The following is a 20,999-nucleotide window of genomic DNA, read 5'->3' on the forward strand; positions in this document are numbered from 1 at the left end:
CATTCAAGCGTTGCACTTTCTATTTTATATTTTAATATGTTTAGATCCAGCAGTGATTTTACAAAGTCTGATTATGTTTAGAAAGTTTGTGTTACTTTTGTTTACAAATTAGGATCATACTTTGTATATTTCTATGTATCTTTATCTACTTTACATTGCACTTGTCTCTATTGAAAAATAAAAAACAAAGCTTCAGAAGGTGAGAGGAACAGGGGTGTTCTATGGGCTCAACAGGGGATCTCCCAGGGTATATCTGAAGCTCTCTCACAATTCTTGTGACATGATGTAAGCATTTTTCGCACCAGCTGTACTGCAGGAGAAATTTGCTTAAAATTCACAATACACATACTTAACTGAAAAGTAATATGTAACTATAGACAAAAGCAAGGGGAGAGAGAAAAACATAATTTATGCTTACCTGATAAATTTATTTCTCTTGTAGTGTATCCAGTCCACGGATCATCCATTACTTGTGGGATATTCTCCTTCCCAACAGGAAGTTGCAAGAGGATCACCCACAGCAGAGCTGCTATATAGCTCCTCCCCTCACTGCCATATCCAGTCATTCGACCGAAACAAGACGAGAAAGGAGAAACCATAGGGTGCAGTGGGGACTGTAGTTTAATTAAAATTTAGACCTGCCTTAAAAGGACAGGGCAGGCCGTGGACTGGATACACTACAAGAGAAATAAATTTATCAGGTAAGCATAAATTATGTTTTCTCTTGTTAAGTGTATCCAGTCCACGGATCATCCATTACTTGTGGGATACCAATACCAAAGCTAAAGTACACGGATGATGGGAGGGACAAGGCAGGAACTTAAATGGAAGGAACCACTGCCTATAGAACCTGTCTCCCAAAAACAGCCTCCGAAGAAGGAAAAGTGTCAAATTTGTAAAATTTTGAAAAGGTGTGAAGCGAAGACCAAGTCGCAGCCTTGCAAATCTGTTCAACAGAGGCCTCATTTTTAAAGGCCCAGGTGGAAGCCACAGCTCTAGTAGAATGAGCTGTAATCCTTTCAGGGGGCTGCTGTCCAGCAGTCTCATAGGCTAAGCGTATTATGCTCCAAAGCCAAAAGGAGAGAGAGGTTGCCGAAGCTTTTTGACCTCTCCTCTGTCCAGAGTAAACGACAAACAGGGCAGATGTTTGACGAAAATCTTTAGTAGCCTGTAAGTAAAACTTCAAGGCACGGACTACGTCCAGATTATGCAAAAGACATTCCTTCTTTGAAGAAGGATTAGGACACAATGATGGAACAACAATCTCTTGATAGATATTCCTGTTAGAAACCACCTTAGGTAAAAACCCAGGTTTGGTACGCAGAACTACCTTGTCTGAATGAAAAATCAGATAAGGAGAATCACAATGTAAGGCAGATAACTCAAAGACTCTTCGAGCCGAGGAAATAGCCATCAAAAACAGAACTTTCCAAGATAAAAGTTTAATATCAATGGAATGAAGGGGTTCAAACGGAACTCCCTGAAGAACTGTAAGAACCAAGTTTAAGCTCCCCGGGGAGCAACAGTTTTAAACACAGGCTTAATCCTAACCAAAGCCTGACAAAATGCCTGGACGTCTGGAATTTCTGCCAGACGCTTGTGCAAAAGAATAGACAGAGCAGAGATCTGTCCTTTTAAAGAACTAGCTGATAAGCCTTTGTCCGAACCCTCTTGGAGAAAGGACAATATCCTAGGAATCCTAACCTTACTCCATGAGTAACTCTTGGATTCACACTAATAAAGATATTTACGCCATATCTTATGGTAGATTTTCCTGGTGACAGGTTTCCGAGCCTGTATTAAGGTATCAATGACTGACTCGGAGAAGCCACGCCTTGATAGAATCAAGCGTTCAATCTCCATGCAGTCAGTCTCAGAGAAATTAGATTTGGATGATTGAAAGGACCTTGTATTAGAAGGTCCTGCCTCAGAGGCAGAGTCCATGGTGGAAGAGATGACATGTCCACTAGGTCTGCATACCAGGTCCTGCGTGGCCACGCAGGCGCTATCAGATTCACCAATGCTCACTCCTGTTTGATTTTGGCAATCAGTCGAGGGAGCAGAGGAAACGGTGGAAACACATAGGCCAGGTTGAAGAACCAAGGAGCTGCTAGAGCATCTATCAGCGTTGCTCCCGGGTCCCTGGACCTGGATCCGTAACAAGGAAGCTTGGCGTTCTGGCGAGACGCCATGAGATCCAGTTCTGGTTTGCCCCAACGATGGACCAGTTGAGCAAACACCTCCAGATGGAGTTCCCACTCCCCCGGATGAAAAGTCTGACGACTTAGAAAATCCGCCTCCCAGTTCTCTACGCCTGGGATGTGGATCGCTGACAGGTGGCAAGAGTGAGAGACTGCCCAGCGAATTATCTTTGAGACTTCTAACACCGCTAGGGAACTCCTGGTTCCCCCTTGATGGTTGATGTAAGCCACAGTCGTGATGTTGTCCGACTGAAATCTGATGAACCTCAGTGTTGCTAACTGAGGATAAACACAGAAATATGGCGCTAATTCCTAAAGGAAAAAACCTTGACCACTCTAGAACAGTCACCCCAGGACTGTGACAGTTAAATCTAAAGCAAAGGAATATAGAGGGCGCTAAAAGCTAAGTTCTCCACCACATTTAGTCAATTATGGAAATAAACACAATGGATTTAGGGTAACAACTTTACTATCGAATAAAATTAAAATGCAAATTTATTACAATACAATACATAAGAGAAAATAAAGGGACGTCTCCCTGATTTTAAAAATAATAAAAAAGGACTTGAGTACCACCTTAAAAATGTTTAAAAAAGGTATTTTGCATATGTTTGATTTGATACAATGTGAATAAAGGTATCAGTCAAACTCAAAAATCAGTCTGTCCCAATTTATGATATGTGGTTACAAAGTATCTTATAATAGCTGTTCACCAAATGTTGCAACTGTGACAGATAGGGTCGGCGTGAAAATCTTTAGAGAATAGCCCCCTTTAGGGAGAATTAGACGATGGAAGACACCTTAGTATCAGATCTTTTTTTCTTACTCACACTTTCTTTTCAAAGTAGCTTACCGACGATTTTATGGCTCACGGCTTTGGAGATTGGACACAGGCAAACAGCGTCTCCCAATGTTGATCACCTTTGCTGGTGTCGGCTGAACCCGGTCAGCGTGAATGAAGACTGCTCGTTACTCCAGCGTTTGTAGTGCGCCAAATTGATCCCAGTGCAGAGGGGATAAAAGAGATTCACACACCCGCACTTAGCGTGATACACGCGCGGGCAAAGATATAGAAAGCTAGGTACCTAGATTTTCAAATTGTGGTTAAAGTCCTTAGCAGGATACAACACAGATACAATCTACGCGTTTCACCCGTTAGATAGGGCTTTTTCAAGATACTCGTTGTTCCCGGGACGGAATTTAAATATCCGCTTTAGTGTGTTCATTGGTTGTGGCTCTTTTCTGTTTAAGGTGGAAGTTGATCAGGGTTGATTTTTCTTAAGGTGGATTTATTCTAATGTTCTCGTGTTCTCATCCAAAAAGGTCACAACACCACATATTGTATAGTGGTTTTACTAAACCAATTTTAAAATTTAAAAAAGTTTTCCAGACCCAACTGCAAATTATATTGAAAAATTATATTGTTAAGGTGATACAACCAGAGGTGGTATTCCATAATAAAATACAAAAATATATATTTTCTCTATAAGTTATAAATATCAAAAAATATATTATTATTTAAAATAGAATTGTAGTACATATGCCAAAAAGGTTAATAGTCTATTAGTTTATTAAAAAATTATAAATTTATACAGTAGGTGGGTTTCTCTATTATTAAGTCAATGCCTATTCATATAAAACCAATTTTCAACTCAAAATTTATAACCAATTATTTCTATGTCTGAGGATGCAAATGAATAAGATAATTAAAACATAGCTTAGATTATTCTATAGATTAGGGTAACCAGTTGTGTACATTGAAATACTTCACAATCATTTTATCAGATTAATCTACAATTTAAAATAATTATTAAAATTGGGGGATTATCACTATCTTAAAATAACCTAAAAATATATTATTATATCAATTTATCATATTCCACTATTAAATATTATAGCAGTTTGATAATGTTAGCTATATCTTAACTCCTAAAAAAGGGGATAGGTCTATCTCTGAGTTGAGGTCTTTTGGAAAAAGAGTATCAAATTTGTAAATTAATTCAGCTTCTTTCTTGAGGAGCTTACCCTCAAAGTCACCTCCTCTCCAGTCTACTTTAACCTTACATATTCCCCAAAATTTAAAATGCTGTAGATTATTTTTATGAATTTCTCTAAAGTGCTTGTATAAGTGGGTGTCTAGGTTCCCTTTATCGATATTACAGAGATGTTCTCTGATCCTATCGCGTAATAATCTGGTAGTCTCTCCAATGTAAAATAAATCACATGAGCATTTCAAAAGATATATGACACCTTTGTGTGAACATCTTATGGTGTCTTTTATTTTAAAATCTACGCCTGTCCCAGTTATGTGGATGGAGCCAGTTTTACTACTGTACCTACAAGCCCTGCAGGAAAGACAGGGGAAGAAACCTTTTAGATAGTTGCCTCTAAGATCTTGATCTATCATAGTAGTACTATCTTTCTTTAATTCACTTGGTGCAAGAATCTGCTTTAAATTTCTGGCTTTCCTAAAAATAATTCTTGGTTTGTATGCCAAAAGGTCCCCTATTAAGGGGTCTTTTTTGACTATATGCCAATGCCTCGTGATTATTTTACGGAGTACTTGATGGTCATCGTTATAGTTTGTTATTAATGCTACGTCGTATTCATTCTTATTATCTCCGATAGGTGGAGTACTTTTTTCTTTATATTGTAAAAGAGAACTTCTTTCAGTTGTTTTCGCTCTGGTCACAGCTCCTACTAGTTCTTGTTCACTATATCCTCTTTCATGAAATCTCTGTTGGAGAACATTAATTTGTGTCTCAAAGTCTATATACCTGGAACAGTTCTTTCTAACTCTAAGGAACTGACCTGTAGATTAAGAAAAATCTACTTGGTATTTTGGAGGAAGGGAAAGACGGGGGTATCATTAATGATAATGAATTTAACTATCTGTATCCTGAATTCCCTAGAACCCCTATCTTCTACTTCCTCCCAAAGATCCATAAGAGTCTTGAAAACCCCCCAGGGAGACCTATCATATCTGGAATAGGTTCTATAACATCTAACCTTTCCAGATATGTGGATATCTTTCTTCAAAAATTTGTTAAAAATCTAAACACTTATCTAAAAGACTCAACACAAGTATTACAATTAGTTGAAACAATAAAATGGGAAGATAACTTTATTCTCGCCACAAGTGATGTCACATCCCTTTACACAGTCATAGATCATGTGCAGGGCTTAAAGGCAATTGAAAATACTCTCAGTTCGGATAAGGATATGGATATACATCTTAGACAGTTTATCTTAAAAGGAATAAAATTTATATTGGAGAACAACTATTTTGAATTTAATGGGAAATACTATCTTCAGTTGGAGGGTACCGCGATGGGCACGAGGTTCGCGCCAAGCTATGCTAACCTATTTATGGGTGACTGGGAGGATCAGTTGCTCGGGTCGCACGAGTTTGGCGCGGACCTCGTGCTCTTCAAAAGGTACATAGACGATATATTAATTATATGGAAGGGCTCAGAGGAGAACCTAAAACTTTTCTTTCACGCTATGAATAATAATGATAGAGGTCTCCAATTCACCTATCAATATAGTACTACCTCCATCTCCTTTCTGGATTTGGAAATATTTGTAGATGAGGGCAGTCTAGCTACCAGAACATATTTCAAGCAAGTAGACTGTAATGGATATGTACATAAAAGAAGCTGCCACCATGAGAGATGGAAAGGCAATATACCTACAGGTCAGTTCCTTAGAGTTAGAAAGAACTGTTCCAGGTATATAGACTTTGAGACACAAATTAATGTTCTCCAACAGAGATTTCATGAAAGAGGATATAGTGAACAAGAACTAGTAGGAGCTGTGACCAGAGCGAAAACAACTGAAAGAAGTTCTCTTTTACAATATAAAGAAGAAAGTACTCCACCTATCGTAGATAATAAGAATGAATACGACGTAGCATTAATAACAAACTATAACGATGACCATCAAGTACTCCGTAAAATAATCACGAGGCATTGGCATATAGTCAAAAAAGACCCCTTAATAGGGGACCTTTTGGCATACAAACCAAGAATTATTTTTAGGAAAGCCAGAAATTTAAAGCAGATTCTTGCACCAAGTGAATTAAAGAAAGATAGTACTACTATGATAGATCAAGATCTTAGAGGCAACTATCTAAAAGGTTTCTTCCCCTGTCTTTCCTGCAGGGCTTGTAGGTACAGTAGTAAAACTGGCTCCATCCACATAACTGGGACAGGCGTAGATTTTAAAATAAAAGACACCATAAGATGTTCACACAAAGGTGTCATATATCTTTTGAAATGCTCATGTGATTTATTTTACATTGGAGAGACTACCAGATTATTACGCGATAGGATCAGAGAACATCTCTGTAATATCGATAAAGGGAACCTAGACACCCACTTATACAAGCACTTTAGAGAAATTCATAAAAATAATCTACAGCATTTTAAATTTTGGGGAATATGTAAGGTTAAAGGAGACTGGAGAGGAGGTGACTTTGAGGGTAAGCTCCTCAAGAAAGAAGCTGAATTAATTTACAAATTTGATACTCTTTTTCCAAAAGACCTCAACGCAGAGATAGACCTATCCCCTTTTTTAGGAGTTAAGATATAGCTAACATTATCAAACTGCTATAATATTTAATAGTGGAATATGATAAATTGATATAATAATATATTTTTAGGTTATTTTAAGATAGTGATAATCCCCCAATTTTAATAATTATTTTAAATTGTAGATTAATCTGATAAAATGATTGTGAAGTATTTCAATGTACACAACTGGTTACCCTAATCTATAGAATAATCTAAGCTATGTTTTAATTATCTTATTCATTTGCATCCTCAGACATAGAAATAATTGGTTATAAATTTTGAGTTGAAAATTGGTTTTATATGAATAGGCATTGACTTAATAATAGAGAAACCCACCTACTGTATAAATTTATCATTTTTTAATAAACTAATAGACTATTAACCTTTTTGGCATATGTACTACAATTCTATTTTAAATAATAATATATTTTTTGATATTTATAACTTATAGAGAAAATATATATTTTTGTATTTTATTATGGAATACCACCTCTGGTTGTATCACCTTAACAATATACTTTTTCAATATAATTTGCAGTTGGGTCTGGAAAACTTTAAATTTTAAAATTGGTTTAGTAAAACCACTATACAATATGTGGTGTTGTGACCTTTTTGGATGAGAACACGAGAACATTAGAATAAATCCACCTTAAGAAAAATCAACCCTGATCAACTTCCACCTTAAACAGAAAAGAGCCACAACCAATGAACACACTTCAGCGGATATTTAAATTCCGTCCCGGGAACAACGAGTATCTTGAAAAAGCCCTATCTAACGGGTGAAACGCGTAGATTGTATCTGTGTTGTATCCTGCTAAGGACTTTAACCACAATTTGAAAATCTAGGTACCTAGCTTTCTATATCTTTGCCCGCGCGTGTATCACGCTAAGTGCGGGTGTGTGAATCTCTTTTATCCCCTCTGCACTTGGATCAATTTGGCGCACTACAAACGCTGGAGTAACGAGCAGTCTTCATTCACGCTGACCGGGTTCAGCCGACACCAGCAAAGGTGATCAACATTGGGAGACGCTGTTTGCCTGTGTCCAATCTCCAAAGCCGTGAGCCATAAAATCGTCGGTAAGCTACTTTGAAAAGAAAGTGTGAGTAAGAAAAAAAGATCTGATACTAAGGTGTCTTCCATCGTCTAATTCTCCCTAAAGGGGGCTATACTCTAAAGATTTTCACGCCAACCCTATCTGTCACAGTTGCAACATTTGGTGAACAGCTATTATAAGATACTTTGTAACCACATATCATAAATTGGGACAGACTGATTTTTGAGTTTGACCGATACCTTTATTCACATTGTATCAAATCAAACATATGCAAAATACCTTTTTTAAACATTTTTAAGGTGGTACTCAAGTCCTTTTTTATTATTTTTAAAATCAGGGAGACGTCCCTTTATTTTCTCTTATGTATTGTATTGTAATAAATTTGCATTTTAATTTTATTCGATAGTAAAGTTGTTACCCTAAATCCATTGTGTTTATTTCCATAATTGACTAAATGTGGTGGAGAACTTAGCTTTTAGCGCCCTCTATATTCCTTTGCTTTAGATTTTGCTAACTGAGGCCAAGCTAGAAGAGCATTGAATATTGCTCTTAACTCCAGAATATTTATTGGGAGGAGTTTCTCCTCCTGAGTCCACGATCCCTGAGCCTTCAGGGAGTTCCAGACTGCGCCCCAACCTAGAAGGCTGGCATCTGTTGTTACAATCGTCCAATCTGGTCTGCGAAAGGTCATACCCTTGGACAGATGGACCAGAGAAAGCCACCAGAGAAGAGAACCTCTGGTCTCTTGATCCAGATTTAGTAGAGGGGACAAATCTGAGTAATCCCCATTCCACTGACTTAGCATGCATAATTGCAGCGGTCTGAGATGCAGGCGCGCAAATGGCACTATGTCCATTGCCGCTACCATTAAGCCGATTACTTCCATGCACTGAGCCACTGACGGGCGTGGAATGGAATGAAGGACACGGCAAGCATTTAGAAGTTTTGATAACCTGGACTCCGTCAGGTAAATTTTCATCTCTACAGAATCTATAAGAGTCCCTAGGAAGGAGACTCTTGTGAGTGGTGATAGAGAACTCTTTTCCACGTTCACTTTCCACCCATGCGACCTCAGAAATGCCAGAACTATCTCTGTATGAGACTTGGCAATTTGAATGCTTGACGTCTGTATCAGGATGTCGTCTAGATACGGAGCCACCGCTATGCCTCACGGTCTTAGAACCGCCAGAAGTGAGCCCAGAACATTTGTAAAAATTCTCGGGGCAGTGGCCAACCCGAAGGTAAGAGCTACAAATTGGTAATGCCTGTCTAGAAAGGCAAACCTTAGGAACCGATGATGATCTTTATGAATCGGTATGAGAAGGTAGGCATCCTTTAAGTCCACTGTGGTCATGTACTGACCCTCTTGGATCATGGGTAGGATGGTCCGAATAGTTTCCATTTTGAATGATGGAACTCTGAGGAATTTAAGATCTTTAGATCCAAGATTGGTCTGAAGGTTCCCTCTTTCTTGGGAACCACAAACAGATTTGAATAAAATCCCTGTCCTTGTTCCGTCCGCGGAACTGGATGGATCACTCCCATTACTAGGTGGTCTTGCACAAAGCTTAGGGATGCCTATTTCTTTATCTGGTTTGATGATAACCTTGAAAGATGAAATCTCCCTTTTGGAGGAGAAGCTTTGAAGTCCAGAAGATATCCCTGAGATATGATCTCCAACGCCCAGAGATCCTGAACATCTCTTGCCCACGCCTGGGCGAAGAGAGAAAGTCTGCCCCCCGCTAGATCCGTTTCCGGATAGGGGGCCGTTCTTTCATGCTGTCTTGGGGGCAGCAGCAGGCTTCCTGGCCTGCTTGCCCTTGTTCCAGGACTGGTTAGGTTTCCAGGCCTGTCTGGAATGAGCAACAGTTCCCTTTTGAAGCGGAGGAAGTTGATGCTGCTCCTGCCTTGAAATTTCGAAAGGCACGAAAATTAGACTGTTGGGCCTTTGATTTGGCCCTGTCCTGAGGAAGGGTATGACCCTTGCCTCCAGTAATGTCAGCAATAATTTCCTTCAAGCCAGGCCCGAATAAGGTCTGCCCCTTGAAAGGAATGTTGAGTAATCTAGACTTTGAAGTCACGTCAGCTGACCAGGATTTAAGCCATAGTGCCCTACGCGCCTGGATGGCGAATCCGGAATTCTTAGCCGTTAGTTTAGTCAAATGAACAATGGCATCAGAAACAAATGAGTTAGCTAGCTTAAGCGTTCTAAGCTTGTCAATAATTTCATTCAATGGAAATGTCTGGATGGCCTCTTCCAGGACCTCAAACCAGAATGCCGCCGCAGCAGTGACAGGCGCAATGCATGCAAGGGGCTGTAAAATAAAACCTTGTTGAATAAACTTTTTCTTAAGGTAACCCTCCAATTTTTTATCCATTGGATCTGAAAAAACACAACTGTCCTCAACCGGGATAGTGGTACGCTTTGCTAAAGTAGAAACTGCTCCCTCCACCTTAGGGACCGTCTGCCATAAGTCCCGTGTAGTGGCGTCTATTGGAAACATTTTTCTAAATATAGGAGGTGGGGCACACCGGGTCTATCCCACTCCTTGATAATAATTTCTGTAAGCCTTTTAGGTATAGGAAAAACGTCAGTACACACCGGCACCGCATAGTATCTATCCAGCCTACACAATTTCTCTGGAATTGCAACTGTGTTACAGTCATTCAGAGCAGCTAATACCTCCCCAAGCAATACACGGAGGTTCTCAAGCTTAAATTTAAAATTAGAAATCTCTGAATCAGGTTTCCCCGAGTCAGAGATGTCACCCACAGACTGAAGCTCTCCGTCCTCATGTTCTGCATACTGTGACGCAGTATCAGACATGGCTCTAACAGCATTTGCGCGCTCTGTATCTCTAACCCCAGAGCTATCGCGCTTGCCTCTTAATTCAGGCAATCTAGATAATACCTCTGACAGGGTATTATTCATGATTGCAGCCATGTCCTGCAAGGTAATCGCTATGGGCGCCCCTGATGCAATTGGCGCCATATTAGCGTGCGTCCCCTGAGCGGGAGGCGAAGGGTCTGACACGTGGGGAGAGTTAGTCTGCATAACTTCCCCCTCGACAGAACCCTCTGGTAATTCTTTTTTTTTCTTTTTTTTTTTTATTATTTATTTATTTTATTGAGAACAAAAAGATCATACAAACATTGTAGGTACAAACTTTACATTGCAGCAGAAAAGTAGTTCTAATGCGTACCCTTTAAAATAAAGTCCTCTTTTTCCTTTTCTTCCTCGTATACTCTATAGGCCACTCATGGACCATTTATATGGATATAGCATATAAACAGGAATTAGCATAAAACATGAATGTAAATGAACAAAGAAAATGTAGCATCAATATAAACATAAATGATGTGAACAAATACAAGTTAACGATGCTAGGGCTGTAGCCAGGTGCATCTGCAGCAAATTATTTATTTCCAGACTCCCACAGATTATGCACATTTTAATTGTGTACTTCCGGTGTGAATGTTAGAAACAGGTTGTCTATCCGACAGATTCTCTACTGTCCTAGAGTGTTATATTAAACATTGCTGTATTGGTTGGCATGTATGAAATAGTTTGTGAAAAAAGGGATTACCAATGGCACTACAGGTATAAATAGGACCTGTTTTATTTAAATGTCTGGCCAACTAGTGGGGCCTTTGTGTTATCAGCCAACTGAGTGGCTAGATTTGGTGCTATGTGTATAATACTGATTTCTGGAGCAAGAAAGGAAAAGAATACACTTGGAAGCACTCACAGGTCACTTATTGAGTCATTTTAATATCGAGAGATCAAAAAATGAAATCCAAGAATGGAAGAGACATACTCTTGACTATAATTAAAATTTAACTTTTATTGGGGTTCGAAAATAAAATAGGAAAAAACTTTAAAAACACACTTATGTACCGATTGTAGTCTATTTGGCTTGTCGTGTCGCTGTACAGAATACTTAAATTACTTCTGCAAATACTCCTATATATAATATAATTTGGGTTGCAGTTAATTAACCTGCTTACTATTCGCTGTTGTCTGTGTATACTATACTTATGTATACCTTGAATTGAGTATAAGTGTTACCGGCTAAGTTGGATATATTACCAGGTTTAACCATCTGCAGAGAAAGAGCAGTTTATAAATATAGTCTTTCTTCGCTCGATTATCTGAGAGGTTGATTGTATCTCTCTTCTCACATATGTATGTGTTTCAGTCTGAGTATTAAATGATGAAACAGTGTCTCAAATACACCGTTGTATAATAATAATGCACAAGACTGTTTATGTATTAGTGTGTGCTGATGTCACACCCTCAAGCATATCAAACATTAACTAAATATTTGTTCCCACGCGTATACCTGTTTCAGTCAAATTATTAAATATTGATGCAGTGTTTCAAATACACTGTTAAATATTAGTGGTTCGCAAGACTGTTTGTGTATTGGCGTGTACTGGTGTCACTCTTACATGCATATCACAATCCAAATATTTCTCATTTGCTCTGTTATATATTAATAATTCAGCAGAGTGTTTTTGCATTAGACTGTGCCTGTATTCGCTGCTTTTTGTGTGTAAAAAACTTGTATATATCTCAATTTAAGCAATATAATTTGTCGTTAAATTAGGTATATTACCAGCTTCAACCTTCTATAAATTATACAAGGCAGTTTATCAGTGTACTGTGTTTATTCAGTTGTCTGAGAGGTTAACTGTGTCTCAGTTTTTACACTCTTATACAAATTTCGGTCTAGAAAGTTTTAATAAAAATCACAGTAGCTTATGTCCTGTCATGTAATAGTGATTCACAGGACCTTATTTGCCTGCTCAGTTATGTAAGAGGTTAGCTGTGTCTATCTTTTTACACACACTTGTGTCTAATAGTTTAAATCTTCAATAATGTTGCAACGACCTAACTGCACATTTGTGACTGTTTATGCATTAGCGTGTGCTGACATTTGCGGCTATTTTTTAAAAAATGATATGCTTATATAAATCACAGTTTTGTACATACATGTAATCCGTGATATTAGGTATACTGACTAAATTTACAGCTGTAACCGTTAACTGCCTGGGAGAGTAATATGCTCTCCAGCGTTCTCGGGTGCTAGGTTAATTAATGCAACATGATTGTCAGTGACACTTGGCTAGCCGGAACAAATGTAAATATTAAACCATTCCTAGCTCTCTGTAGACTTAGAATAAATTGAGTGAAAAGACTACAGTAATTGAATCGGTAGCTTAAGGCTTGCTAAAAACACAGGAGCTCCTAGGACTCCTCACCATTGCCCTAACGTCCCTGACATGTTTCGCCACGTAACGTGGCTTTTTCAAAGGTGAACGCGCCGCACTGTGGTCGGCTATTTAAGGCTACTGATTATCACGCCCCCAATGGGCGTATCATTGCCTACTGACCTATCGATGTAAAGTGTAACCATTCGTCATAGATGGGTGGATATTGGTGAGTTATCGTCACTCAAATTTAACTGTTTCTTAACCAACTAGAGGATTGGGCATGATTTTATGAATGAAACTTCCATTTTATTAGAGTTGGAAATGGAGAACCTGAATTAACTATTCTGCAATGTCTATTGAACTCAGTGTAGTAGAATACTTTTACATATGAAGTAAATTTACATGATTTGCTACCTAAGTTGGTTTTCATGATGCTACTTTGGTGAAATTGGGTACAATCTTATGATGTGTTTGTATCGATTCTTTTGTCTACGTACAATACCGGGGATTGTAAGTACATAACAGAATTTTTAGAATAAACTGAGTTGCTGCTGTCATACCAATATTGATAGATTGTATAGAGTTACAAGAATTAGTTGTTTTGATATAGATACAATAGAGTGACATTGCATCATGTGATTAGCTCATGTTATGTAACTACGACATGTCACCATTATCCTGTCTGCGACTGCTTTGCTTTGGAACGTTGTTGAAGTTACTTTTTTATTTTAGAATTATGAACTCCCTATCCGGTTGGGATACAAAAGTGAGTGATACTTGATCATTTGGATTTAAATGTGAAGTGTTGTGTGACCTATCTTGGTTAAGTGTGTAACGATGTGATGCTAATCATTCTGGGGTGATTAATAGTGCAAACATTAAATGTGTATATAAGAAATAAGAGTGTATGTTTACTATTAAGTATCTAAAACAGGATTTGTTAGTGTATAGGGTCAGCCCCATCTAGATTATTAAGGGACATTAAAAATAAATTAAAGTGATACTTGATATTTTAGTGTGACATTTTAAATGAAGAAATGTCTGAAGCAATTCATTGAAAGCAATACTGTGAAATTAGATTGGGAAGGTGAAACAAAACGTGGGTGAGTTTGTGAATATCGTTTGATTAATTGTGTTAAAAGGGAAAAAGAGGGGGGGGGGTTTATTTTGAGCTTTATGATAATTAAATAGTTTACCCTTGATTATTAGAGGTGATCTTGAAAAAGCATATTATATCGGCATAATTTGGTAGTATTCAATTTGATAAAAGCATTTCCTTTACTATGACTAAGTCTTTACACATAGTTCTTATAGAAACGAGACAAAGTTGTTGAATTCATTTAGTCCGTAAGGTTGTACAGTATTCAATAGAAAAATCCATTTACTCTCTGCTTGGAGTAACATATTCTCCAAATTTCCGCCTCTTATGCCCAATTCTTTCTTTTCAATACCAAAGCATTTGAGATCCGATTGTTTTGAATTGTGACGCTTGAGAAAATGGCGTGCTACAGAGGTCACATTTTTACCCTCCTGTGCATCTTTAGCAGCATTTTTGATATTCCTCAGATGTTCTTGAAGTCTTATTCTGATTTTCCTCGTTGTCATCCCAACATAGAACATATTACATGTACATTGCAGGGCATATATTACACCCTCTGTATGGCAATTGATGTAAGATTTAATCTTATGCCTTTTGTTGAATCGATCACAGAGTTCATCTTTTTTAATCATAAAACTGCATGTACTGCAGGTACCACATTTAAATGAGCCTTGTTTGAATGCTCCCTTGGTTTTCGGGCCTTGTAGATGACTGGGACTGATTAAGTCCTTAAGATTTCGGGTTCTTCTGTATCCTGTATGGACCCTCTCTCCCAGGATTCGTGATAAAATCGGGTCTGAGGTTAGTATGTGCCAGTTGTTCTGTAGGATATTTACAATTTGGGTGCTCCTTGGATTGTAAGTGGAGATAAATCTGATTTGGTCTTGCTGAGATTTCTTTTTCTTTTTTAGTAGGTCCCGTCTAGATGTATTTCTAGCTTTAGATTCTGCTTTTTTAATGGATCTGCGACTATAACCTCTGGATATAAGTCTTTCGGTAACCTCTTTAGCTCTCTGTTTGTAGTTGTCCTCAGTGGAACAGTTACGTCTCATTCGGAGAAATTCACCTCCTGGTAGAGCTTTAATTGTATTTGGAGCATGTGAGCTTGTACTATGAAGTAGGCTGTTGGTAGCTGTCCTTTTGCGGTGAACATCCATTGCTAATGTACCTGTTGCAGTTTTTATGATTTGGAGATCAAGAAAGTTGATTTTTGTCTGATCAGCTTCATATGTGAGTTTGATGTTAATATTATTAGAATTCAACCTTGCCATGAATGTGTCTAATTCGTTTTTGGTGCCTTCCCAAAAGAAGAGCACGTCATCAATGTAGCGAATCCATAATGGGATTTTGTTTAGGTTATCAGTGTTGTCATCTGAGAAAACATATTTGTGCTCCCACCAGCCTAGAAAGAGATTGGCATAGGTGGGAGCACAGGCAGTACCCATCGCGGTACCCCTAGTTTGGAGGTAAAAATTATTGTTGAATGTAAAGAAGTTATGAGTGAGAATGAACTTCAACAATTGCAAGATAAAGTCATCATGAGCAGGGTTTTCTTCTGAACCCATTGCTAAAAACCATTTGACAGCTTGGATTCCCAATTCATGTTTGATGCATGTATATAGCGATTCTACATCAGCAGTAACTAGCCATGTTGTTGATGATAGATGTACATTGTCTAGTTGGATGAGGACATCCGTTGTGTCCTGTACGTAAGATGGTAGTTGGGGAAGAAAATTTCTTAATCTGAAATCAATATATCTGCTGGCTTTTTCAGTGAGGCTGTTGATACCTGAAACGATTGGACGGCCAGGCGGATGATTTTTATTTTTGTGGATTTTGGGAATCAAGTAAAATGTTGCCACTGTTGGATCATTCACTTTCAAGAATTGAAATTCTTTGCTTGTAATGATGTTGTCATATTTTGCCATATTTAGAATATTCATGTATTCTTGAAGGAATGTTTGGTTGGGATTAAATCCCAATTTCTTGTAGCAAGAGGTATCTTTAAGTTGTCTATCCGTCTCTTGTTTATACATGTTGATTGGCCATAGCACAATGTTGCCTCCCTTGTCAGAGTTGCGGATAATTACATCATCCCAGTTTTTAATCTCATGCAGTGCTTTCTGTTCCTCATATGACAGATTGTGTTGAGTTTGTGTATTTGATAATTTAGTTATTTGTTCACAAACCACATCTGTGAATGTCTGAAGTTGGGGGCATTGTTTAAGTTTAGGCATAAAAGTGGATTTGTTTGATATCTTGTCCCTCCATTTTATTTCTTTAGATGACTCTGATTCCAATTCTTCCTCTGGGTTATTTTCAGATAGTAAAGATTCCATCATTTCCAGGGTGGATGTTTCCTCATCAGACCAATGATGGATAGATGTTGTATCACTTAAATTTGATCTACCACTATAGAATCTTTTTAAAGCTATCTTGCGAACAAACAGCTGCACATCTTTGATGGTTTCAAATTTATCAAGATTCGAAGTGGGACAGAAAGACATTCCTTTAGATAATAGCGATCTATGTGAGTCTGACAGTAATTTTTGGGAGAGGTTTATTATTCTTAATGAGTCAGTCTCATTTGTGAGAAGGGGCTCGGAGCCCTCTGGTAAGGCTTTCGGTTCCTGTTGTTTGTCTTGTTCGTTGTTTGACTTTTGTTTTGCCTTTTTGCTTTGCCCCCTGCCTCTTCTGGTGTGTCTGTTTGTGAAGAGGCTCCTGCTCCTAAAAAAACCTTCCTTTTTCCTCGTGTTATTCTTATGTTTCTTTCTGAGTTTGATGTTGATGGTTCTGTGTCTGATTCCTGAGTTTCAGACTCTTCCCCTTCCGTGTCAGAAACATCACTCTGAACTATGTTTACTCTTGATGGTCTCTCTCTGTTGAAGTTAATTTTAGTTTTCCATTTGTATACTTTTTTATTCTCGTAATCAGTTTTGTCCCTGTTCAGTTTGCCCTGTTTGGTTTGTTTTATTTCATTCTCGTACTTATCTAACTCCTTTTGATATTGTTTGTAGTTTTGCTCAAAATCTGTTAGCGTCTCAAATTCTTGTAATTGAGTGTTCAGTTCTTGAACCTTTGTCTCTAAGAGATCATACTCTTCTGTATCATGTTTGATAAGTATTTTCATTAATTTTGTTGAACACTCAGATAGTGCATCTTCCCATTCGATGTTATGTTGGGGATTTCGGAACTCAAATGCTGGAAATAGTTGTATCCTCAGTCCTCTTGGAATAAGCTTAAGTTCTATGTATTTCTCAAAAAAATGGTGATTCCACCAAAGTTTATCTTGTTTAAACATAAGTTTATGAATTTCTTTGAGGGCTGAGTTCATTTTATCTTGTATGTTTAGAGTGTTGGTTGAAGGATTTTTAAATACATCGTTAAGATCAGTTTCTCTTTTACGTTGTCGAGATAGTCTGTCTTGCTCCCACTTGGATGCCATAATGAAATATATGTAAAAATAATCACTGTTTTGTTATAACAGTCTGACTGTGTGCTCTATTGGAAGGAAACCTGAGAATCAGGTATGGAACTAGAGTTTGTGAAAAAAGGGATTACCAATGGCACTACAGGTATAAATAGGACCTGTTTTATTTAAATGTCTGGCCAACTAGTGGGGCCTTTGTGTTATCAGCCAACTGAGTGGCTAGATTTGGTGCTATGTGTATAATACTGATTTCTGGAGCAAGAAAGGAAAAGAATACACTTGGAAGCACTCACAGGTCACTTATTGAGTCATTTTAATATCGAGAGATCAAAAAATGAAATCCAAGAATGGAAGAGACATACTCTTGACTATAATTAAAATTTAACTTTTATTGGGGTTCGAAAATAAAATAGGAAAAAACTTTAAAAACACACTTATGTACCGATTGTAGTCTATTTGGCTTGTCGTGTCGCTGTACAGAATACTTAAATTACTTCTGCAAATACTCCTATATATAATATAATTTGGGTTGCAGTTAATTAACCTGCTTACTATTCGCTGTTGTCTGTGTATACTATACTTATGTATACCTTGAATTGAGTATAAGTGTTACCGGCTAAGTTGGATATATTACCAGGTTTAACCATCTGCAGAGAAAGAGCAGTTTATAAATATAGTCTTTCTTCGCTCGATTATCTGAGAGGTTGATTGTATCTCTCTTCTCACATATGTATGTGTTTCAGTCTGAGTATTAAATGATGAAACAGTGTCTCAAATACACCGTTGTATAATAATAATGCACAAGACTGTTTATGTATTAGTGTGTGCTGATGTCACACCCTCAAGCATATCAAACATTAACTAAATATTTGTTCCCACGCGTATACCTGTTTCAGTCAAATTATTAAATATTGATGCAGTGTTTCAAATACACTGTTAAATATTAGTGGTTCGCAAGACTGTTTGTGTATTGGCGTGTACTGGTGTCACTCTTACATGCATATCACAATCCAAATATTTCTCATTTGCTCTGTTATATATTAATAATTCAGCAGAGTGTTTTTGCATTAGACTGTGCCTGTATTCGCTGCTTTTTGTGTGTAAAATACTTGTATATATCTCAATTTAAGCAATATAATTTGTCGTTAAATTAGGTATATTACCAGCTTCAACCTTCTATAAATTATACAAGGCAGTTTATCAGTGTACTGTGTTTATTCAGTTGTCTGAGAGGTTAACTGTGTCTCAGTTTTTACACTCTTATACAAATTTCGGTCTAGAAAGTTTTAATAAAAATCACAGTAGCTTATGTCCTGTCATGTAATAGTGATTCACAGGACCTTATTTGCCTGCTCAGTTATGTAAGAGGTTAGCTGTGTCTATCTTTTTACACACACTTGTGTCTAATAGTTTAAATCTTCAATAATGTTGCAACGACCTAACTGCACATTTGTGACTGTTTATGCATTAGCGTGTGCTGACATTTGCGGCTATTTTTAAAAAAATGATATGCTTATATAAATCACAGTTTTGTACATACATGTAATCCGTGATATTAGGTATACTGACTAAATTTACAGCTGTAACCGTTAACTGCCTGGGAGAGTAATATGCTCTCCAGCGTTCTCGGGTGCTAGGTTAATTAATGCAACATGATTGTCAGTGACACTTGGCTAGCCGGAACAAATGTAAATATTAAACCATTCCTAGCTCTCTGTAGACTTAGAATAAATTGAGTGAAAAGACTACAGTAATTGAATCGGTAGCTTAAGGCTTGCTAAAAACACAGGAGCTCCTAGGACTCCTCACCATTGCCCTAACGTCCCTGACATGTTTCGCCACGTAACGTGGCTTTTTCAAAGGTGAACGCGCCGCACTGTGGTCGGCTATTTAAGGCTACTGATTATCACGCCCCCAATGGGCGTATCATTGCCTACTGACCTATCGATGTAAAGTGTAACCATTCGTCATAGATGGGTGGATATTGGTGAGTTATCGTCACTCAAATTTAACTGTTTCTTAACCAACTAGAGGATTGGGCATGATTTTATGAATGAAACTTCCATTTTATTAGAGTAGGAAATGGAGAACCTGAATTAACTATTCTGCAATGTCTATTGAACTCAGTGTAGTAGAATACTTTTACATATGAAGTAAATTTACATGATTTGCTACCTAAGTTGGTTTTCATGATGCTACTTTGGTGAAATTGGGTACAATCTTATGATGTGTTTGTATCGATTCTTTTGTCTACGTACAATACCGGGGATTGTAAGTACATAACAGAATTTTTAGAATAAACTGAGTTGCTGCTGTCATACCAATATTGATAGATTGTATAGAGTTACAAGAATTAGTTGTTTTGATATAGATACAATAGAGTGACATTGCATCATGTGATTAGCTCATGTTATGTAACTACGACATGTCACCATTATCCTGTCTGCGACTGCTTTGCTTTGGAACGTTGTTGAAGTTACTTTTTTATTTTAGAATTATGAACTCCCTATCCGGTTGGGATACAAAAGTGAGTGATACTTGATCATTTGGATTTAAATGTGAAGTGTTGTGTGACCTATCTTGGTTAAGTGTGTAACGATGTGATGCTAATCATTCTGGGGTGATTAATAGTGCAAACATTAAATGTGTATATAAGAAATAAGAGTGTATGTTTACTATTAAGTATCTAAAACAGGATTTGTTAGTGTATAGGGTCAGCCCCATCTAGATTATTAAGGGACATTAAAAATAACAAATTAAAGTGATAATTGATATTTTAGTGTGACATTTTAAATGAAGAAATGTCTGAAGCAATTCATTGAAAGCAATACTGTGAAATTAGATTGGGAAGGTGAAACAAAACGTGGGTGAGTTTGTGAATATCGTTTGATTAATTGTGTTAAAAGGGAAAAAGAGGGGGGGGGGTTTATTTTGAGCTTTATGATAATTAAATAGTTTACCCTTGATTATTAGAGGTGATCTTGAAAAAGCATATTATATCGGCATAATTTGGTAGTATTCAATTTGATAAAAGCATTTCCTTTACTATGACTAAGTCTTTACACATAGTTCTTATAGAAACGAGACAAAGTTGTTGAATTCATTTAGTCCGTAAGGTTGTACAGTATTCAATAGAAAAATCCATTTACTCTCTGCTTGGAGTAACATATTCTCCAAATTTCCGCCTCTTATGCCCAATTCTTTCTTTTCAATACCAAAGCATTTGAGATCCGATTGTTTTGAATTGTGACGCTTGAGAAAATGGCGTGCTACAGAGGTCACATTTTTACCCTCCTGTGCATCTTTAGCAGCATTTTTGATATTCCTCAGATGTTCTTGAAGTCTTATTCTGATTTTCCTCGTTGTCATCCCAACATAGAACATATTACATGTACATTGCAGGGCAGTTAACGGTTACAGCT

At 37.5% G+C, this 20,999-nt stretch overlaps 1 protein-coding gene across 2 annotated transcripts in view; it reads right to left on the reverse strand.

Annotated features, from left to right (window-relative positions):
- CERS5 (ceramide synthase 5) overlaps nt 1-20,999 on the reverse strand; it is a 251,544-nt gene that overhangs the window by 171,239 nt on the left and 59,306 nt on the right. The window lies entirely within an intron of this gene.

This window comes from Bombina bombina, chromosome 3 (genome assembly GCF_027579735.1).
Source record: "Bombina bombina isolate aBomBom1 chromosome 3, aBomBom1.pri, whole genome shotgun sequence".
Lineage (NCBI taxonomy): Eukaryota > Metazoa > Chordata > Amphibia > Anura > Bombinatoridae > Bombina > Bombina bombina.